Below are 24,541 nucleotides of genomic sequence, written 5' to 3'. Positions count from 1 at the left end.
TGTCCTTCAGTAAGAAGACAGCCCTTTGGTGATGCCATTGTTATTGAACCAAACTGGGGTCCACTCACCTGCACATAGTAAAACCAACCTACTGACATCGGGTTGTGGTGAAGGAAAGGGCAGGGCGCCAAACAAGGTGTCCAGGGAAGTTGGTGTTTGAAACACCTGAACTCTGCTGTGGGTTTCAGAAGAGAATTTTATTTATTTATTTATTTATTGGGCTTTTTCTGGGGGGGAGGGGAGGGAGTTTGGCCACGTGCGAGGCATGCAGAAGTTCCTGGGCCAGCGATCAAATCTGAGCCACAGTTGTGACAACACCAAATCCCCAACTGCTAGGCCACCAGAGAGCTCCAGAAAAGTATTTTTAAAGGCTAGGTAAGGGAGGGGCTTCCCAGGGTCTGTGATCAGCTCGTGCACGATTCTCTGATTGGTTGATGGCGAGGCAACAGGGCGGTGTCTCAGGGGTTAATGTTATCAATCCTTAGGCTCCGCTAAGTCTGGGGGCTACGTGCTTGTGATCCTCAAGTAGTTAATTTCTTCCATCTGGTGGTGGTTTTAGCATCTATAAAACAACTCAGGAAATTTGTCTCAGATACTGTTATCTAGGTGATTCAGAGAGGAGCTAAAGCAGAGGCTGTGGCAGTGGCGTCTGTCCCAGGAGGGCCCATAGAGTCCTGCTCTTTCCACCATGATGCTCTGGCTGGGCTCCTGGCACTTCTCAGAACCAGTGAGAGAAGAGGTGGAACTGAGGGGATTTGCATGGGAACATTTTGCTCTCCTCAAGGGCCAGTTGGGGTCACACACCATAGTGGCCCTATTCTATTTTCACTGTGTCGCTTATGCTGCCTGTTCTGCTTCTCTCTTGGGGTCCAATAAACCTGGAAGACAGATTCTCACAGAAACCTGAGAGAAACACGGAAAGGAAAGAGGCAGAGGTTAGTGTGTCTGGAATCCTGGTCAGATTCCTTCAAGCCTCTGCCTGATTTCCTTTTGGGTTGGCCTGTTTCCTTTAATATCCTGGACAATATAATTATTTGCATGGCTGGTCAGGAAGAAATGGCAGACTTCAATAAAAGTACCATTTCAGTTAAAAATCACAGAAAGAAATAAGAGACTATCACAATTAAGTCATCTTTCTGCCAGCTGGGGGAGTATATTGTGCTATATCGGCTGGTTGGCCATCCAAAGGTTTTTCAAGGATTAACAAGAAGAGTTAGTGAGAAGATCTGTGGTCACATAGGAATTTGCTACATATCTTGTGGGCTTTGCTGGAACTAGATTTGTTTTAGGGGAAAATGCGAGACTGGATTATCGCCACTTGCGGAATCTTGATACCTTGATCTCAGCTACATCTACAGGCCTGAATTTAAACCTATGTCGGATTGGAAGGCGCTTCTGATGACAGCTTGACCAAAATATTATGAAATAATGGAAGAAAAGGTACAGCTTAATCATAGAGAATTAGCCTCTGAATTTCTGTTTCACCCTCTCAAAATGGAAAAACTAAGTACAATAGCGAATGATCTTTTTGAAGCTTTGTGGGAGCAAATTGCGAATGCATTTTTTACTCATTGCAACCCTTGATGCAAAGATTCAAAGAGTTATAATCAGAAAACGCCTAAAACTGTATGGATTACAGACAGTCTTTGATTCCTAGAAGTATTGATGTGGTCTTGGAGTGTATAATATTTTCTTGAAACAGCTAAATAACCTTCCAGGAAAGAGTCATCTCTTTCTGGGAAGGCCTTGTGCTGCAAAATGTGGGTTTTGACAGGGGTAGATCAATCTGTGAAGGTTTAATAATTTCTGCTCATTTAATATGTTGGAGCAAACAAAAAATGGCATATTCTGCAGAGTTTTCACTTTGACAAATTATGTGAATTAACAAGCAGTCCCTTTTTGTACTCTTGCACTAATTTTTCTCTTTGTGGGGCTGACATGCATGCTTTCAAACCAAACATTTGATTTATTTTCTTAATTAAATTGTTTAAAAAAGAAAAAAATCTCTCCAATACTTAAAAATTCAACTTCCTCATGTGACCTTTCAGAAGCTGAAAAATATGCAAGAACTTAATTATAATGGACTGGAGGAAATCAAGCCCTCTTTCTGTTATAATGCAATTAAGTACCTGTCAAACTTAGGCAACCCTTAATTTTCCTTGAGTGAAAGCAGTTGATGAACTTAAAATTAATCTTACCCTTAAGGCTTGCTTTATGAAAGCCCTGTAATTAGAAATAGAGGTTTGTCCAAACTTAAAATGTTTTTTTTTTTTCCCCATTTTCTGGAAACATTTTTATTTTGACAACAGCTGTAAAATTTGGTTCTTGATTTTGGGCAGAGTATCACCACTTTTTTATTTTTATTTTTTTGGCAATGCCCACAGCACGTGGAAGTTCCAAACTAGGGATTGAACCTGAGCCAAAGCATTGACCTAAGAAGCTGCCAAGAAAATGCCAGATCCTTAACCCGCTGTGCCACAAGGGAACTCCTCTTTGTCTGCTTTGATGAAAGAATTTACCAAAGAGAAGCAGAGTAGTGAAACAAGTAAAGTGTTTATTAGGAGGAAGAAAGTAGGTGTGGGTAGATACATGGATGGGTTCAAAAGAACGAGGTGCCCCACATCCCTGATTTTAACCAGCACCAAAGAGCCGACTTGTGGAGCTGTGATGGCAGAGATGGAAGGGCTGCAATGCATATCACTGTCAGTTGTAATCCATGACCTTGCTGCTCAAAATGTTGTCCAGAGACGGCAACGGCAACCTCAGCCTCACGTGGAAACTTGCTAGGAAAGCAGAACAGGTCCTGCCCTAGACTCACTGAATCCGAAAATTGTTAAGAAACCCAGATGCCTTGAGTGCATGATCATGCCTAAGATATGCTGGTTTATAATGCTGACTGGTTTGTTGTGGAAAAGGTGAACTTTAAAGTCAGTTGACTGTTCTTAGGGGAAGAAAAATAAGTTAAAGAACAGTCAGTTTTATTTGTTGGATCAAAATCTAGGCAACCAGTGTTGCCAAAAGATTTTTCGAAGTTTGCTCCTACTTCTGAGAGGTCCCATAAGAAATGGCTTTGCCTTACATTCTGGAATATCTTTTATTGTTTCCAAAGCTGGACAAGGAGGGAACACTCTGGTTCACAGGGTGGATCTGGCTCTTGGTTATTTTTTCTCACAGAAAATGTCATTTCCATGCAAGAGCATCTGACCGAAAGTAGTTGCTCAGTAAATACTTTTTTAAAAAATGGGAGTTCCCATTGTGGCACAGTGGTTAATGAATCCGGCTAGGAACCATGAGGTTGCAGGTTTGACCCCTGGCCTCACTCAGTGGGTTAAGGATCCAGTGTTGCTATGAGCTGTGGTGTAAGTCGCAGATGCGGCTCGGCTGGCAGCTACTGCTCCGATTAGACCCCTAGCCTGGGAACCTCCATATGGTGCGGGTGGGGCCCTAGAAAAAGAGAAAATAAATAAATAAGTAAATAAATCATTGACTATATTCAGGTCATAGCTAGTTTTGTCAAACAAACACACATGAGGCACTCTGTCCTTGGCCCCCTCTCATGTCCCTGGGCTACCAAAGTATTTGTGAAAACCTCCGTTATGGTGCCTATTGTTTTGCGATAATTTCTCTCTCTCTCTTTCACTATACCATGAATTGTCTGAAAGTATCTGTGTTTCCCAGACTCTTGCAAGGGGCTGGGAACATTTGGGTACACAAAAAGGTGTTTTTCAAAGAAGGGGTAAAATAGGTGTAACACAAAATTTACCATTTTAACAGTCGAGTATACAGTGCTACTAAATGCATTCAAACTGTTCTGCAATTGTCACCACCATCCATTCCCAGACCTCTTTTCATCTTGCAAAACTCAAACTCTGTACTTACTAAATAACTCCTCATTCTCCCTGCCCCCAGCCCTGGCAACTCCTATTCTACCTTCTGTCCCTATGAATTTGACTATGCATCTCAGATAAATGGAATCATACAGTATTTCTCCTTTTGGGACTGGTTTATTTACATTAACATAATGTCCTCCAGGTTTATCCATGTTGCCGCATGTCCCAGAATTTCTTTCCTTTTTTTTTTTTTAACATATGTGATACCTTCTTTATTGAGGTGTAGTTAATTTACAATGTTGTATATACATAAATATATTATTTTTCAGATTCTTTCCCATCATAGGTTACTACGAGATGTTGAATATAGTTCCCTGTGCTATACAGTAGGTCCTTGTTTACTTTACACATGGTAGTGTGTATATGTTAATCCCAAACTCCTAATTTCTCCCCCAACCCCACACTCCACCTAACCCTGCTATCATCTTTGGCATAAAGTTGTTTTCTACGTCTGTGAGTCTATTTCTATTTTGTAAATAAGTTCATTTGCATCATTTTAAAATTTAATTTAATTTTTTTTTTGTCTTTTATCTTTCCAGGGCTGCACTCTTATCATATGGAGGTTCCCAGGCTAGGGGTCTAATTGGAGCTGTAGCCGCCTGCCTACGCCACAGCAATGCCCAATCTGAGTGGCATCTGTGACCTACACACAGCTCACAGCAATGCCGGATCTCTAACCCACTGAGCAAGGCCAGGGATGGAACCTGCAACCTCATGGTTCCTAGTCAGATTTGTTTCTGCAGCACCACGACGGAAACTCCATGCGTCATTTTTTTTAGATTCCACAGATAAGGGATATTGTATGATATTTGTCTTTGTTTCACTTGACTTAAAGAATTTCTGGAGTTCCTGTCGTGGCGCAGCAGAAATAAATCCGATTAGGAACCATGAGGTTGAGGGTTCGATCCCTGGCCTTGCTCAGTGGGCTATGGACAGGGCATCGCGGTGAGCTGTGGTGGAGGTTGAAGATGTGGCTCGGATCTGGCGTTGCTGTGGTGTAGGCTGGCAGCTGTAGCTCTGATTAGACCCCTAGACTGGGAATCTCCATATGCCACTGGGTGCGGCCCTGAAAAGACAAAAGACAAAAAAAAAAAAAAAAGAATTTCCATCCTTTTGAAGGCTGAATAGTATTTCATTGTGTTTAAATACTACATTTTATTTATCTATTCATCTGTCAGTGGGCACTTGGGTTGGTTCCACATTTTGGCCATTGTGCACCAGTGTGGCCAATGCCTCTATGAACATGAGTGTACAAGTATCTGTTTGAGTCCCTGCTTTCTGTTCTTTTGTGTATGTACCCAGAGCTGACTTGCTGGACTCTGTGGGAATTTTAATTGAGGAATTTTTGCCTGTTCTCCATAGCAGCTTAACCATTTCACATTTCTACCAGCTGTTGATAGATGTTCCTGTTTTTCTACATCGTTCCAACGCTTGTCATTTTCTGTTTTGATATTTGATATTATCGGAGGTGAGGTGGTATCTCACTGTGGTTTTGATTTGCATTTCCCTAATGACTAGTGACATTGAGCATCTTTTCATGTGCTTATTGGCCATTCCTATAGCTCCTTTGAAGTCACGTCTATTCAAGTCCTTTGCTTATTTAAAAAACAAGTTATTTGTTCTTTTTGTCATTGAGCTGCAGGAGTTTTAAAAATATATTCTGGATATTAACCGCTTATCAGATACATGATTTTCACATATTTTCTCTTATTCCATAGGTTGCCTTTTCACTCTGTTGATTGTGTCCTTTGATGTATAGAAGTTCTTATTTTGAGGTAGTCAAATTTATCTTTTTTTTTTTTTTACCTGAGTGTTTGGTGTCACATCCAAGAAATAATTGTTAAATCCAATACCCTGAAGCTTTTCCCTTATGTTTTCTTCTAAGAGTTTTTTGTCTTACATTTAGGTCTCTGATCCATTTTGATTTACTTTTTGGTGTATGTATTTTAGCTTAATTTTTGCCATATGATATAAGGTAAGGATCCAATTTCATTTTTTTTTTCTTTCTTTTTAGGGCCACACCTGAGGCATATGGAAGTTCCTGGGCTAGGGATTGAATCAGAACTGCAGCTGTAGGCCTATGCCACAAACACCAGATCCAAGCTGCATCTGTGATCTACACTGCAGCTTGTAGCAATGCCAGATCCTTAACCCACTGAGCAAGGCCAAGGATGGAACCCACATCCTATGGACACTATGTTGTGTTCTTAACCTTCTGAGCTACAATGGTAACTCCTCCAATTTCATTCTTTTGTATGTGGATGTCTGTTTTCCCTAGCACAATTTCTTGAATATACCAAAAAAATGAACAGTCTTTGCCCTCTTGTCAAAAATCATTTGACCATATATATGAGAGTTTATTTTTCATATCTGTATTCTATTCAATTGGTTTATTATCTGTTTGTATGCCAATACCATATTGTTTTGATTACTATACTTTGTGGTAACTTTTGAAATCAGAAAGTGTGAGACCTCTGACTTTGTTCTTCTTTTTCAAGTTTTTTTTTTTTGCCTTTTTGGGAATCTTATGGGATTCCATAAGAATTTTAGGATGAATTTTTCCATTTCTTCAAAAATCATTGAGATTTTGACAGGTCAAAAATATTTTTTGAATGCATATATAAATAAATGAATAAAAGAATGAATTTTAAATACTAACATGATTATAACTATGGGAAGCATGTTAGTTACAAAAAAAAAATATATCTTTAGCAACAATGTTCTAAATATGGGTGATTTCTCCATGAAAGAGATATATTTTTTTCTACAAGTAAAATTTTATTTGGATTTACTCATTTATCAACCTATTTCCATTTTTCAAAAGGATCAGACACAAGTCACAATAAAAAGAATGATAAAGGAATAAAAGTCAGGCAGTTAAAAAGGGGGGTAGGGGAAAAAATAAGAAATTAGGAGGGAGAAGGGACGGTCTTTCTCTTTTGTGCATTAAGCGTGGTTTTAAGTTTCCTAGCAACTGAGCAAAGAGGGAAACAATAAAGCAATGGTCTCTCACTACCAAATAAGAGCAAATAATCTTTAATAGCAAGAGAGAAAATGTGAACTCCTGTCTTTTATTTATGCCTCCACTGTGCCAGCCTTGATGGCCAGGTCTGTTGAGGTCCTCGCGTGTAGGGTTGGTTTTTTTTTTTTTTTCTGCTACTGAGAAAGGGCCCCCTCTTCATAGAGCAAGTAGGGTTTCAGAATGGGAACCCCTGAATAATCTGAAACCACACTCTGATAACTGCCACTGTTAAAAGCCAATGTTTTTTTCAGTGTTTACCACAGCTCAGATATTGAATTTTAATCCTAACAACATCTCTATCAGGTAGGTGTTAAATCATGCTTTTTGTGTTTTTAACCAAAGATGTGGAGCCTGGGGCTGAACAGGGGGCTTCTGAGCCCCCATCCACTTGTGGTGGCCTCACTTTGTCACTGAAATTGTATGTCTGAACCCCATTTTAGGATTATAGCTAGCCTTCTGCTTTGCCCTTTCTTTCCTATTTTGGTACCTTAGCTACAGTTTTTTTTTAATTTTCTTCTTATGGTTGTACCTGTGGTATATGGAAGTTCCAGGCTAGAGGTTGAATCAGAGTTGTAGCTGCTGTCCTACAACACTGGATCCAAGCCACATCTGTGACCTACACTGCAGCTTAGAGCAACGCCAGATTCTTAACACACTGAGCGAGGCCAGGAATGGAACCCACATCTTCAAGGAGAGTACATTGGGTTCTTAACCTGCTGAGCCACAATGGGAATTCTACCTAACTACCCTTTCAAATTCAAATCTATCTATTCTAAGATCAGATCCTGCCTTGTTCATTTGCTCTTTCTTACTCTGACCCCACAACCCAGTTCCAGAATTCTAACTCTTAGTGGACCCTATTGGCTTTGGGCTGATATCCCCCCATAGATTTCTGGTTCATATTTTGTCATATGGCATATCACTTGTTAGATAACATTTTTGTCTTGTCTTCAGTCCTGATGCTAATCATTTCCCTGAACCATGTTGGTTATGAGGTCCCTTTACAGAAACAACTCCTGCAAGAGTGGATCCTCTGCCTTGCCCTTATCTGTTTTGTCTTGCCTAGAGAAAACCACCACGGTTCGTCAATGATTTATTGATTGATAAACATTCTTGACCCTTTCATGTACAGGGCATTGATGAAAACTAAAGGATGTTGCTGAATTGATTCCTGGTGACACAGCGTGAGTTCTCAAATAAGCTGACTCTGAAGACAGTGGGTGCATTTATTGGGTGTGTTCTCAGGGTCAACATCTGTGAACAGGAGGGATGGATGCAGGATTGGGCAGAGAGAGAGGTCAAAGTGTGATGCAGACCCATCAGCACCAGTCACCCCCTGGGGAGCTCTAGATTTGAAATGTTTCACCAAGAATGCCCAGGACTTAATTTACCTGCTTCATTCAGTCACTGGTTGTGAGCTGCTCCTGAAAGAATGTGATGTTGGGCCAGTCTGGAGCTAAGGTACTCCCTCAAACAGTTGACGGCTGGAGGCTGTCTGCTGATAGTATTCCTAGCAGCTAGGTAACAAGACCTTCCTTGAAAGAATATCTGGTGGTGCTTCTTTGTGTCTACCTTGTTCTGGAAATAACTGGGACTATATGGTGTAAGTAAGATAAGGTCTAGTGATTGCAATTGGCTCGGGGATGGAGTTTGAAATGTCCTTTCTCAGAGAAGCTCTTGATTGGGGGTGGACAATGAAAGATTAGAGAGTGAACTTGTCATGGAGTGACAAAAAGAAACATTCTTCATCGTGAATACAAAGGTTTTTCATAGTCTTATACATCAGGCATATTGGTTTAAAAATAAGAATTTTCATTTTATACAGACTTGTATTTCTTTTCCCCCCAGGTTTGGAAAGATTCAACCTTTGCAAGGTGTACTTGTATTTGAGGCCAAGAATACTTTTGTTTTGTTTTTAAATCATGAAATATCTGTATATCTACATTTGGACAAGTACTTCATTAAGCCCAGAGTACCAGATTGTTAACAATGAAAGTTAAATGTTGGTGAGAAAAATAGTGAGTACAGGAGTTATCTATTATTACTTCTCTCATAAATTAGCCTAAAATGGCTCATGTGGAGTTTTTGCATCTCAGTGGATGTCAAGATGATTTTGTGGCAAAATATACCCTTAGGTAAGTTAACCTATTCAATGGAATCTTTAGCATTATTTATCTTAAAGTGGAATCATATCTGAAAACAATGATGATTTTGAATGCAAAGGACATACAACTCTTCTTTGGTTGCAAAGTTAGATCCTGTAAAAAATCTAAAATTCTCTTTTCTCTATAGATTTAACATCAGATGCACAAAAGATAAGCAATAGAAAAATAAAGTGGCACAGAGATGTTAAAAAAATGAAAAGGAAATCTCTTGTTTTACCCTTTCTATTCCTTCCTAGTTACAGATTTCAGTAGTACTTGTTCCTTCTTTTCTTCCTTTTTTTTTTTGACTTTTTCTTTTTAGGGCTGCACCCATGGTATATGGAGGTTCCCAGGCTAGGGGTCTAATTGGGGCTGTTGCTGCCGGCCTACAGCACAGCCACAGCAATGCTGGATTCGAGCCGCGTCTGTGACCTACACCACAGCTCACCTCAATGCTGGATCCTTAATCCACTGAGCGAGCCCAGGGATCAAACCCACAAACTTATGAGTTCTTAATATTTTATTTTATTTTATTTTATTTTTGGGGCCACAGGTGCGGCATATGAAAACTCCCAGGCTAGGGGTCAAATCAGAGCTATAGTTGTCGACCTACATCACAGCCACAGCAACCAGGGATTCTAGCTGCATCTGTGACCTACACCTACACATCTGGTAAAGCCAGATCCTTAACCCATTGAGTGAGGCCAGGGATTGAACCTGCGTCATTATGGATACTAGCTGGGTTCGTTACCACTAAGCTGAGATGGGAACTCCTCATCTGGTACATTTTCTTCTGGTACATTCTTTTTTTTTTTTTTGTCTTTTTAGCTATTTCTTGGGCCGCTCCCGAGGCATATGGAGGTTCCCAGGCTAGGGGTCAAATCGGAGCTGTAGTCACCAGCCTATGCCAGAGCCCCAGCAACGCGGGATCCGAGCCGCCTCTGCGACCTACGCCACAGCTCACGGCAATGCGGGATCGTTAACCCACTGAGCAAGGGCAGGGACCGAACCCGCAACCTCATGGTTCCTAGTCGGATTCGTTAACCACTGCGCCACGACGGGAACTCCCATTCTTATTTCATTTATTTATTTTTATTTTCTTTTTAGGGCCGCACCCATGGCATATGAATTTCCCAGGTTAGGAGTTGAATTGGAGCTGTAGTTGCTGGCCTCCGACATAGCCACAGCAACACCGGATCCTTAACCCACTGAAGAGGCCAGGGATTGAACCTGCATCCTCATGGATCCTAGTCGGGTTCGTTACTGCTGAGCCACAATGAGAACTCCCCTTCTTATTCTTTTTAATACTTTTAAAGGAGAATATGTATATGTGTGTATACATACATACATATATATTTATTTATTATGGACAATACTACATACGTTTTTCTATAACTTGCCTTAGTATATGTACAACTTGGATATCTTTGCATGGTTGTATATAGAGATATACTTAAAATTTTAAGAGGCATAAAATATTTTATTGTATGGATATAGCATACTGTATTTAATCAGTAACACTCATGTCATTTGAGTTTTTTCCTTACAGTTTCTCTATGAAGATCTTTGCATATATATATATATATATATATATATATATATATATATATATGTATTTTTTTTCTTTTTATGGAAGTTCCTGGATCAGGGGTTGAATCAGAGCTGCAGTTGAGGCCTAAACCACAGCCAGGGTAAGACCAAATCAAAGCTGTATCTGTGATCTATGCCACAGCTTGGGGCAAGGATATATTCTTAACCCACTGAGTGAGGCCAGGGATCGAACCCACATCCTCACAGAGGCAATGTTGGCTTCTTAACCCTCTGAGCCACAGTGGGAATTCTCTGAAAATATATTTTTAAACCTTGTGTAATAGCTGCCTTAAGGTAACTTCCTAGAAGTAGGATTGTTCATAGAGTATATGTATATAGTGTTATTATTTATACTGCCAAACCACAGTCCAAAACATTGTACCAATTTATACCTAACCAGTAGTGTAATGGGAATGTCAGTTTTCAAAACTGTTGCCAACTTTGGGTATCATCAAATGTTTAATCTCTGTCAATCTGCTGGATAAAAATAGTACTTCAATAATTTAATTTGTGTAATGAAATTGTGATTACTTTTGCTGTGTATGTTGGTTCTTTTTTTCTTCTTCAGTGAACTATCTGACCATTTATTTGCCTATTTTGCTGTTTGTTTGCCTTTTATTTTTATTTTTTTTGATATGGAAGTACTGTCTATATATAAAGGATGTAATTATGAATCTGTTGTCATAAATGTTACAAATATTTTCCTGAGTTTGTTATTTATATTTTGGTTATATTTCTAGTATTTTGATGTGGAACTTTTTAATTTTTAGGTAGTAAAATTTATCGCTCTTTTTCTTTATGGCTTCTGGAATATGTGAAGTGCTCATTTTACTTAAGGGTTATGGACTAGTTCAGTCATGTTTTTATATACTATTTTATGATTTTATTGTTTATACTTAAATCTTTACCTATAAAAGGGTGTTATACTAGAATCTAGGTTATAAGATTGCAGCAGGATTGATGGAATAGGGAAAAGAACATTTTTATCTGATACATTCTTATTTGTTTTAGTGCTTTTAAAGGAGAATATATTAATTCTTTAAAAAAGTAGATATGATGAAACATTTATTAATAAAGTTATTAGTCACTCCATATTAATATTATAATTGGCACATTGTTCTTACTAAATTATCTCATAGTTTCTAATCAATTTGTGTTCCTCTTTTGGCTTTTCTAAATTTAGAGTCATGTCATCTGGAAATAATCATATTTTAAATGGAATGGTTAATGTCTAGTAAACAATGCCAAATAATAATTATGATAGATTTTTTTTTCACATGAGAGTAAAAGCATACTTAAGCATGATTTTGGCTCTTGGTTTGAAGTACACACACATATAAAGAATTTTTCTTATAACATTTTTGGAAAAGTTAACACATGCCCCTGGTACAGAAAAAACCCCTCTTTCCCTCATCCATCTATTTCTCCTTTTGAAAGTAGACACTGTTAGAGAGACAGATTTTTTATATTTTCTCAGAGACATACTAGCCATCTATAAATATCCATATAAATATATATGTAAATATAACAGAATTGTTTTTTTTTAATTTTTAAATTTTTGGGGGGCCAATGGTGTGGCATATAGAAGTTCCCAGGCTAGGGGTAGAATTGCAGCTATAGGTGCAGGCCTATGCCACAGCCATAAAAATGCCAGAGCTGAGCTGCATCTGTGACTTACACCACAGCATATATGGGGATATATAGGATATATTTCTCCTGGCTTTTGAACTTGGGTAGAGTTTTCTTTTTCTTTTTCTTTTTATGGCCACTCATGTAGCATATTGAAGTTTCTGGGCTGGGGATTGAATCAGAGCTGCAGCTGCTAGTCTACACCACAGCAACACCAGAACTGAGCTGGGTCTGCCACCTATGCCATTGCTTGTGGTAATGCCAGGTCCTTAACCCACTGAACGAGGCTAGGGATTGAACTCGCATCCTCATGGATACTAGTCAGGTTTGTTTCCACTGAGCTACAACAGGAACTCCAATATAGTAGAATTCTTATTCAAGCAAATCTGTTCTTTCTTCTACATTGTGGTCTATAGAGACCATAAGGCATTTACCATGATGTAAGTTAAAAGAAAGATATGAGATTTTGGAGTTCCTGTTGTAAAATTTTTGAGTTCTTGCATCTGAAAATATTCTTTATTCCATGATTTCTCTTGGTTGGTAGTTCAGCTGGGTATAGAGGTATGGACCAAAATTGTTTTACTTAAAAAATTTTAGAGGGTTTACTCTAATGTCTTATGGTATCAGTGTTATTGTTAAGAATTCAAAGCTATTTTGGCTTCTTATCCCTTGTAGTTTTTTTTTTTTTTAATCTCTGGAATCTTTTAGAAACTTCTTTGTATCCTCAATATTCAGAAATTTTAGCGTACTCTACCTTGATGTAGATCTATTTCAACCACTCTGCTGGGAATTTAATGAATTCATTTAATCTGCAGGTTCATGTCTGTCTCATCTGGGGAATTTTCTTTAATTATTTTATTGCTATTTTCCTCTCCCCTAATTTCTCTCTTTCACTTCTGAATTTTTTTTTTTTTTTTGCAGATTATCCTATGCATTCATTAGGGATGCAAAATCATTTCTCTCTCCAGGGATAATGATAGATTTTTTTTTTGAAGATTAAAAAAATTTAGTCTTGGGAGTTCCCATGGTGGCTCAGTGGAAATGAAACCGATTAGTATCCAGGAGGATATGGGTTTGATCCCTGGCCCCACTCAGTGGATGAAGGATCTGGCATTGCCTTGAGCTGTGTTATAGGTTTCAGACATGGTTCAGATCTGGCGTTGCTGTGGCTGTGGTGTAGGCCAGCAGCTGCAGCTCAGATTCAACCCCTAGCCTGGGAACTTCCATCTGTTGCAGGTACGCTTCCCCTCCACGCCTCCCCCCCAATCCCCCAGTTAGTCTCTTCTTTCTAGGTTATTTTTTTCTTCTCTTCGTTTTCTCTTCAATCTTAGAAGTTAGCTATTTCATAAGAGTTACTTGTCTACTCATGATTAAGAGTGAGTTGGAACCTCTGAACACATGAGTGGGGTTATTGACTTTGAGTTTCACTATGAGGGTAGTCAGGCTGTTGTTGAGGAACTCAGGTGTTATCTCATGCTGGTCAGGTTTTCCAGGGAGGAATCTCTTAATCTCCTGCCTGGGAGGTAGAGGACTGGCTGCAAACTTCTGGAACCCTTGTTAGAACTGAGGTAGGGAACTGCCATGTCAGCGTTTGGTAGTCAATATGCTCAAGTAATTGAGTCCTCTATTTTTAGTATGGGATAGCCTACTGCTCAACTGTACTCTCCAGTTAAGAAACCTTTTTTTTTTTTTTTTTTACCCTCTTTGAGATTAAATCTCAAGACTTCTTCTAAGAAGGGGGTGGGACCCAGCAACTTGGAATAGAAGAGGGGATTTAAGAACTTAGTTGTTTTTCAAAGAATTTTACCCTTGCCTTTTGACTCAGTTCTCCTTGCTACTCCTCCTTTCCTGTCATTAATTTTAACCCAGTTCCAGGAGGAACAGATAATGTCAGTTCTTGAGTTTTAAATAACTCTCAGTTGTAAATAGAATTGTTTCAGGGAGTTCCCAATGTGCTCAGTTCATGCCTTATTGTACCTTAGGTAACAAACCGGACTGGTATCCATGAGGACGTGAGTTTGATCCCTGGCATCCCTCAGTGGGTTAAGGATCCAGCATTGCTGTGAGCTGTGGTGTAGGTCACAGATGTGGCTCAGATCCGGTGTTGCTGTGGATGTGGCATAATCAGTAGCTACAGCTCCAATTCGACCCCTAGCCTGGGAACTTTCATACGCCACAGGTGTGGCCCTAAAAAGACAAAAGATAAAATAAAGTAAAATAAAATAAAATAAAAATAAAGTAAATAGAATTGTTTTTCAGGAAAATTCTTCCTCGACTACAGCAAGGATGGTGGTTGGGTGGCCAGGAAAACCACACTGTTTAAAGAGATGGGCATTGCCTGACTCTTTCTTCAGTATCTCAGGGTATCAATTTGTCCCAGTGGTTTGTTTATTCAGGTTTCCACACTGCCCACTTAGGGTTTGGTTATCTTTAGTCTGCTAAGTGAGATGCCATTAAGCTATTTGGTTTCTGGATTCTAACTCATTTTTGGTCTTTCTTAATTCTTCCTATTGTACCAATTTATGCACCTCCCCAGATTTGTTCATCTCCACCCACCTCCTGGTTTTCATCCATTTGCTCAACAGGGAGCCATCATGGCTGCCACTACTGCCTTATCTCCTAGCACTGCTGCTGTAGGATGAAGATGGGGCTTTGGTGCAATCACCATTGTCCCTGCTGCCATGGAACCACAGATGGTTTTTTTCCACTTGATTCAGAGGAGATATAGTGCTGCAGGTTGTAGGATCTCATGTCTTCAGCTGCTATTCCAGCCGGGCTGGGTAATGTAACCTAGAAAGGTGAGTGGATGGGAGATGGAATATTAATGGTGAACATGGCTGACCTGGACCCAGTGAGGGACATAAAAGGGGAAAGAGGAGCTATTCTTAGGAACAGTGGTGCCATCAGGCCTCTCCAGATATGTCCTATGTGGTGAAGCAATTGGTTGTGTTTTCTTGAGAAGCTGTAACCAGTTTGGCTATGCACCATCTTGTATTTTTTTCCCTCTTCCCTGACTCACTTACTCTTGTAGCTTAAGGATTCTATCCTTCAATAATGGGCCCAAAAGCTTTGCCTTGGGCTCTGTTTTCTTTCTTTCTTTCTTTCTTTCTTTCTTTCTTTCTTTCTTTCTTTCTTTCTTTCTTTCTTTCTTTCTTTTCTTTTCTTTTCTTTTCTTTTCTTTTCTTTTTTTTGGTCTTTTTGTCTTTTCTGGGGACACACCTGCAGCATATGGAAGTTCCCAGGCTAGGGGTTGAATCAGAGCTGTAGCCGCTGGCCTACTCCAGAGCCACAGCAATGCAGGATCTGAGCTGCATTTGCAACCTACACCACAGCTCACGGCAATGCCGGATCCTTAACCCACTGAGTGAGGCCAGGGATTGAATCCGCAACCTCATGGTTCCTAGTCAGATTCATTAACCACTGAGCCATGATGGGACCTTCTTGGGCTCTGTTTTCTAAAGTTCACTGACCCAGACACCATATTGGTGGTTGATGTAAAAAATAAAGCAAAACCAAAAAGTCTTTGGTGAAGGGGCAAAATTAAATATGCTAATTTAATTCTGCAATCTTAAAATTAAACTTCTGAGACATAGATATGTATATAAATCAGGGTTTTGGGGGTAGTTATTTTGTAAATTTTTTTATTTTTAATTTTTGTCTTTTGTCTTTTTTTTTGAGGGCTGCACCTGCAGCATATGGAGGTTCCCAAGCTAGGGGTCTAATCAGAGCTGTATCTGCTGGCCTACACCACAGCCACAGCAACACCAGATCCAAACCATGTCTGCAACCCACACCACAGCTCACGGCAGTGCCGAATCCTTAATCCACTGAGTGAGGCCAGGGATTGAACCTGCAACCTCATGGTTTCTAGTCAGATTCCTTTCTACTGTGCCATGACAGGAACTCCTGTAAATTTAAAAAAAAATCAGTAATGAATGCTGAATTTTATCAAATGCTTTTGTGGCATATTATAGGAGCAATTTTTTCTTTGCTTAGTTATATAAGTATATCACTTAACACTCACCCATCTTCATATTCCTGTGATAAAACTTTCTTAATTGTATTATATAGTACTTTATTTAGGATTTGTAATAATACTTGTAAATGATACCATCCTAAAATTTTCTTTTCTATTAATATTATTTTGTTATGATTTAATGTTATTTTATGTTGGTTTTCAGTTTTTAACTAGTCAAAATGTAGTAAACATCTATGAATCTGCTATCAACATGAGATAAAGAATATTAAGAACAACTTACATCTTCCTATGAAGTTTCAGTCTACCTGTTTCATGCCTTATTCTACCTCTGGTAACAACCATCTGAATTTTATTTTTATCATTCTCCTGTGTGTGCATGTAAGTGTGTACACTGACACATATATTTTTTCACACATATAAACATATGTTTAGTTGTTTTTAACTCTATGAAATGATTTATTTTGGGATTTGAATTTCTTTAAGTATTATTTTGATGTGATTCATCCATATTCAGTCAATATTCAAAAAAATATTTACTAAGGACCTAATATAAGTTAGGAATTTTCTTCTCTCTTTTAGCTTAGCAACAGCCATTTTATTATATCTCATAAATTGTGGCTCAGGAATTCAGGCAAGGCTCACTTGGGAAGTTCTGCTCCTGGAACATCAACAGAGGTCATTTGGTTATATTAACCTGGTAATAGGCTAAAGTCCAGGATGGCTCTACTCACTTTAGTGAGAGGGCCAAAAGGCTGGGCTTAGCTGGGACTGTCAGCAGGAGCACCTGCATGTGGCCCCTCTAGCATGATGTCCTTAAGGTGACTGGATTTCTCACACAGTGGTTCATGACTGCAAGAGTGAGAGTTCCAATGAAGAAGGTGGAAGCTGCATGGTGTTTCATGGCTTAGCCTCTGAAGTCATATGGCATCATTTCCATGGTACTATATTGGTTGAAGCAGTTGCAAGCCTGCCTAATTTCTTTTTTAAAATAAATTATTTGGAGTTCCCATCGTGGCTCAGTGGTTAATGAATCTGACTGGGAACCATGAGGTTGCGGGTTCCATCCCTGGCCTTGCTTAGTGGGTTAAGGATCTGGGGTTGCCATGAGCTGTGGTGTATGTTGCAGACGTGGCTCGGATCCCGCGTTGCTGTGGCTCTGGCATAGGCCGGTGGCTACAGCTCCAATTGAACCCTTAGCCTGGGAACCTCCATATGCCACGAGAGTGGCCCAAGAAATGCCAAAAAGACAAAAAAAAAATTATTGAAGTATAGTTGATTTACAATGTTGTTAATTTCTGCCATATAGCAAAGTGACTCATATACACATATTTTTCATATTCTTTTCCATTCTGGTTTATCATAGGACATTGACTATAGTTCCCTGTGCTATACAGTAGGACCTTGTTTATCCACCCTATATATAGTTTGACTCTCCTAATCCCAAACTCCTAATAGTTCCCTCTCCTACCTCCCCTCCCCCTTGACAACCGCAAGTCTGTTCTCTATATTTGTGGGTCTGTTTTTGTTTCATTGATATGTTGATTTGTGTTGTATTTTAGACTGCACATAGAGGTGATATCATATGGTATTTGCCTTTCTCTTTCTGACTTCGCTTAATATGATAATCTCTAGGTCCATCCATGTTGTTGCAAATGGCATTATTTTACTCTTTTTAATGACTGAGTAAAACTCCATTGTATATATACACCACATCTTCTTTATCTGTTCATCTGTTGATGGACATTTAGATTATTTCCCATGTCTTGGCTAGGAGTTTTCTAAGTAGACAAAATGAAAATTTCTTGTCCTAAATTGTAGTTTGAGAGATAGATAATAAAGAAGATAAATAAACAAATTATAAGGAATATTATATAGTCATAAATGCTAAGGAGAAAGAAATAAAGTAAGGAAGATACGAACTGTTGTGAATGGGAGGATTAAATTTTTAGAGGGGGAGGTGGGAAAGGGCTCCCTGGGGAGGCAACTTTAAGAAAAGTCCTCGAAGTAGTAAGAAGTAGTAAGGGAGGTTGCTGTGCAATGTCTAGGGAAGAGGATTTTTAGCAGCTGGAACTGCAGATGTAAGGGCACTGAGTCATTAGCGTGTTTGGCCTGTTTGAGGAACAGCAAGAAGCCTGGAGTGGTTGGAGCAAGATGAAGCGACATTGTCAATAATTGTTTATAATTTGCTATAATTTTTTTTTATAGTTTGTGTGTTGACATGAGGATGGAAATAAAGTTTTTACCTTGTAATTAGTTGATATGATCTTCAATCTTTTTAAATACATGTTTTCCTTCCATCTTTTTTTTCTTTTTTCTTTGTCTTTTTAGGGCTGCACTCTTGGCCTGTGGAGGTGCCCAGGTTAGGGGTCAAATTGGAGCTGTAGCTACCCGCCTACACCACAGTCACAGCAATGCAGGATCCAGCCACATCTGCGACCTACACCACAGCTCACAGCAATGCCAGATCCTTAACCCACTGAGCAAGGCCAGGGATCAAACCTGAGTTCTCATGGATACTAGTCGGTTTGTTAACTACTGAGCCATGACAAGAACTCCCTATCTTTTTTTTCCTTGACATTCATTTTCTAAAAATAAGAAAGTTTCATTGATCCAGTGTATTTTCTCACGTTATGAATTTTGGTGAGGCATGGCTTAACATGTTCCTATGTTCTCTGTTATTTCCTGTGAATTGGCAGTTGGATAGAGGCGTTATCAGTCACAATCACTTTTACCGGCAACAATACTTGATAGGTAACTCTGTTTTGCTTCCACTGGGAGATACGTAATGTCCGATCATAACTCTTTATGAAGTTGGCAGCTTTGACGCTGACTGTTTAGAACCATCAATTTGCTAGGGGTTACAGAGTGGTGATATACAGTGCTTCCTTTTCTCTCCATTTATTAGCTACAAATACTTCATTAAAGAGAATCTTACTTTCATCAATCATGTCATTATCCAGTGCTACAATTCCCATAGGAAAAAGCAAGATAAATGCTTAGCTACCTTGCCTTTATTTATCAGTTTTGAAAATTATAGTGTGGGCTCCCTAGCATTTTCCAAAAGTAGCTTATAAGAATATAGTGAATTCTGGGGATCCATCCCCCTAGCCTCACCCCCTCCAGTCCTTCCCTGAGCTAGTGCGCCCAACCCTGGCTGCTGTAAGTTTCACTGATGGGACACTTCTTTTTACAGGGAACTGTCCTTAGGCAAATAGCAGTTGCCTGGCCTGGAAGGTTACACTTCTTCCATACCAGAGGCAGCCATCAGACAATGGCTATGGGTGCTAGAGACAGAACGTGTGCCCCCTCCCCATTCATATGTTAAATCCTAAAGCCCAGTGTGATAGTGTTTGAAAGTGATTGGACCACAAGGGCAGAACTCTTACAAATGGGATTAGTGCCTTCATTAGAGAGCCCGGAGTACTCCCTCATTCCCTCTGCCTTGTGAGGACACAGCAAAGAGACAGCAGAATTGGGCTATCATCAGAACCCCACAATGCTGCTGTCTTGGTCTTGGACTTCCCAGCCTGTGAGCAATAAATTTATGTTATCTAGAAGCCACCAACCTGTGGTATTCTGTTTATAGCAGCTTGAGTAGAATAAGATGGACTTTAATGAGGTTTCATAAAGCTTTGACCCCTGCCTCAAGGTTGCAGGGAGGAGGATGGCACTTGAAGGTAAAATTCATGTTCAAGGGCTTTCCAAAGGAAAGGCTGAAGCTAGTTTCTACCTTAGGGGCACCAGCATTGTTGAGAACGATGCTCAATGCTGGTCGTTGTGCTCCGAGGATCGGGCTAATGATAAGAGGTGTTGCTCCCTGGTAACAAAGGAGATGGTAGGTTCTCAAAATAACAGAGGGGAGGTGGCTTACTTAACTTATAGAAGGAAAATAGGCAGCAAAGATGGAATGGCAGCCAAGAGGACCAATTCACAGGGGTCTATGGAGATACTAAAACTGATAGTTCATAGGGGCAGAAATATGTGCAGCCAAGAAGGATATTGCTTAATATGCATATAGTCAAAACATCAAGAAAGGATGAACAGAAAGCTGAGGTCTTCCTCTCCAATGGAAAGCCATGATTCTTTGTCCCATTTCTATACTTGGCCAATATGCAAACCAAAACCCATTGACAGAAGGAGAGGCTGGATTACTCTGAGGAAGATCCATGCAATTACTTCAGTGATACAAAACACTGACTCCTACAATGGGAAAGAGGAATACCCAGATTTTTCAAGGGCTGTAGATATAAAGTTTAAGTTGACATTGAATATCTGGGTATGACCTCCATGAATTACCTCCATGAATTCCATTAAAGTAAAAGCCTTACTGCAGATTTCCAAAGGCATGGCCCAGGGTAGAGCAGAGAGGCCAATGAATCAGCAGACCACAGCTGGGCCCAAAGCTAAAACCACCTGGCAGTGTGATATTGGGGAGTGATCGCTTCTTGGCATCTGTGTCTTTATCTATAAAATCAAGTTGATTTTTGCCTGGCATATCTTACAGAATTTTTGAGACATCAAGTGACATATAAAGGTGAAGATATTTTGTACCTCCAAGTGCAACCCAGTTGTTATCATTACCTCCCATGATGTTACCTGTCCTGGAAATCCAACCGAAGACTATTTTTGTAGTTGTGGTTCTATCTATTTAATGTTACTTAATGTGACCTAAGTTTAGGAGTGGTCACAAAGTAGGTAAGTCAAAACTTTTGTATTACTCTATCAAAACTTATACTTCATTTTCCATCTTAAGACTCCAACAATCTAATGTACTTTTAAAAAAGCACTTGTGGAGTTCCCGCTATGGCTCAGTGGGTTGAGGACACAACATTGTCTCTGCGAGGTTGAGGGTTCAATTCCTGGCCTTGCTCAGTGGGCTACAGATCCAGTGTTACTGCAAGCTGTGGCATAGGTCACAGATGTGGCTCAGATCTGGTGTTGCTGTGGCTGTGGCATGGGCCTCAGCTGCAGCTCCAATTTGACCTCTGGCCCAGGAACTTCCATATGTTGCAGGTGCAGCCATGACAAGAAAAAAGAAAAAAAATTACTCCTACCTGGTTGTTGGTTGAATTCTTTTCCAATGTTTGTATAAGTTTTTTCTAACAAGCCCTTTTTGGAAATAGGTACCAAAAATTTAAAATATGTGTAACATTTGGCCTAGAAGTTCATCTTCAAGGAAATTGTATGCCAAAAGTTGTTCACATAAAGATGTTAATTGTAGCATTGTCGTTATTATTTTTTGGCTGCATCCATGGCGTATGGAAGTTCTTGAGTGAAGGACAGAATCTGAGACGCAGATGTGTCCTATGCCACAGCTGCCGCAACACTGGATCCTAAACCCACCACACTAGGCCAGGGATGGAAATCCACACATCAGCAGCAAACTGAGCCACTGCTGGACCCTTAACCCACTTCACCACAGCAGGAACTCCTGCCGCATTATTTTAATAGCAAAAAAAAAAAAAAAAAAAAAGGAAAAGAAATTAAAACCTCTGCCAAAAAAATGAACTGGCTATATCAATTATGTTAAATAGCTAAATTAAGTACTATGCAATGTTAAAGTGTTAAAGATCTATATTTATTGACCTTAAAATATATCCCGGACATGTTACATGGAAATCATAAGTTATAGTATAAAGAGTGTGACCTCATTTATGTATTTCAAGAGATTTATCTGGAAAGATGATTACGAAAATGTTAACAGTGGTTAACTCTGAGTGTTGATATTTCAGATCTGTTGATTCTTTTTTGTATCTTTTGGTATGGTTTAATTTTTGTAAAATGAGAAGCATTTAAAAAAGTTTTCTTATTTGTTGTTTAGGTAGTTTACTTTCTACCCTTTTTCTTTGGACCACTTTGAAACTCCTTATCACTTAAAAAAATATGGTATTCTATCAGTTACTTTTGTTGTTTTATTAAAAAGTTTATTTGAGATTTTACAAAAAGGAAAAACTTCAGAATGTCTGTAGATTTCAATTTTTCATGCTGTCTCATCCCTTTATTATGAAAAATTGATTGTTGATTGGATTCTTATTCTTCTTGAGTTTATTTTTAAAACCTTAGGACCTCAGGTATGGTGTTTCAAAGTCATAACTCTGAAGACGGACGTTTAATTCAACATAGAACTTATTACTTTGCAATTGTTTTGCAAAGTACTTCACACAAGTTAAATGCTAATTAATAATTATAACTAAATAAAACGTTAAGCATTTTTCAAAGTTATACCCTGCTTCTAGAGGAAAGTTCATTTTATTTTTTTTTTGTGTATCACATCATTATAACTTAATTTATTAACTACAGGGAGTTCCCGTTGTGGCGCAACAGAAATGAATCCAACTAGTATTCATGATCCCTGGCCTTGCTTAGTGGGTTAAAGAATCTCGCATTGCTGTGAGCTGTGGTGTAGGTCACAAATGCAGCTCAGATCTGTCATTGCTGTGGCTGTGGTGGAGGCTGGTACATGTAGCTCCGATTTGAACCCTAGCCTGGGATCTTCCATGTGCCATGGGTGTGGCCCAAAAAGAAAAAAAGAAAAAAATATATTTAACCATAGTTGATTTATAATATTGTGTTTCAGATATACAGACTCAGATTCTTTTCCATTATAGGTTATTTCAAGATATTGATTATGATTCCTTGTGCTGTATAGTAAATCTTTGTTTATTTTGTGTATAGTGGTGTGTATCTGTTCATCCCATTGTCCTAATTTATTCTTCCCTCTCTCCTTTCCCCTTTGCGTTTATTTTCTATGTCTAAGTATATTTCTGTTTTGTAAATAGGTTGATTTTTATTATTTTTTAACATTCCATATGTAAATGTATCCTATAATATTTTTCTTTTTTTCCTGACTTCATTTAGTATGATAATCTCTAGGTCCATCCATGTTGCTGCAGATGGCAATATTTCATTCTTTTTTATAGCTGAGTAGTATTCCATTTTACGCACACACACACACACACACACACACACACACCCCACATCTTTATCCATTCATCTGTCAATAGACATTTATATTGCTTCCATGTCTCAACTATTGTGAATAGTGCTGCTATGAGCATTGCGGTGCATTTATCAAAAATAATTAGTCTAATTCTTTTTTTTTTTTTTTTTTCATTTTATGGCTGTACTTGCAGCATATGGAATTCCTGGCCAGGGATTGAATCTGAGCCATAGCTGCAACCCGTGCCATAGCTGTGGCAATGCTGGATCCTTTAACCCACTGCTCCAGGCTGGGGATAGAACCCACACCTCCACAGCAGCCTGAGCTGCTGCATATGGATTTTTAACCCACTGCACCACAGCAGAACTCCTAGAGGAAACTTCTTTTTAAAAGAAACTTTTGGGGCTCTATTGAGCTAAAGTTATGAATTCTTCATTTTTCCTCTAAGAATTTTCTGTCGAGCCCTCATAGGTAAATAGCAAGATAAGCAGCAGTAAAGAGGGGTAGGTAGGCATTCCATGAGCCCTGAGAGATATTCAGTCCAATTTTTGCCATTGTTTGCATTGCAAATTAAATGGTGAATGGAAAAGGTAGAAAAAGGTTGTGAAAACCCAGAGCACACTGCCAGGCATTTGACATGACTCTATTCAGCTTTTGCAACTATACTCTTTGGATGAAATCCAATACCCAATATCATACAATTAGTAAATAATAGGGCCTAGAATTTGTTTCCAAAATATGTAATCTTTCCTTTTTACTCAGTGCCTCCCTCCCCCCGATGCTAAGGCTGTAAATAAATTTAAAAAATGAACAAATAAGACTGTATGGTTATTACTGGACTCTTAAAAAGTGTTCTTGTGCATTGTTTATTGAATTTGCCTCCATAGTTGGGGCTAAATTAAGTAGTGTGCCCTGATTTGGCTGTGCTACGAAGTTGGGAATATATTTGAGTACTTTCATGAGCAAAAGTTTCATATATATAGGTATGCTATATATATGTAGAGTTGACCCTTGAACAACAGGGGGTCAGAAGCACCAACCATCAGCCCCTGGATTCTACCAACCACAAAATATCCATATATAACTGAACTCGTGCAGTTCACACTTCTATTGTCCATGTTGTTAAAGGGTATGTATATTATATATATACACACACAAATACATATATAATTTTTATTTATTTTTTGAGAAGCAGGGTGCTTCAATAGCTCACTCAAAGAAAAAGTGTTTTTGTTTCCACAGCCAGTGAAGCCACTTAGAAAATTGCAAATGTGTAATTCCCCTTAAGGGCAAAGGAGAAGCCTTAGAAGAGCTGGGGATTTTCCCTTTCAACTATCATGAATTCCT

Source organism: Phacochoerus africanus, chromosome 7 (genome assembly GCF_016906955.1).
Source record: "Phacochoerus africanus isolate WHEZ1 chromosome 7, ROS_Pafr_v1, whole genome shotgun sequence".
NCBI lineage: Eukaryota > Metazoa > Chordata > Mammalia > Artiodactyla > Suidae > Phacochoerus > Phacochoerus africanus.
The sequence above is the reverse complement of the archived record's forward strand: the minus strand, read 5'-3'. Positions refer to the sequence as shown.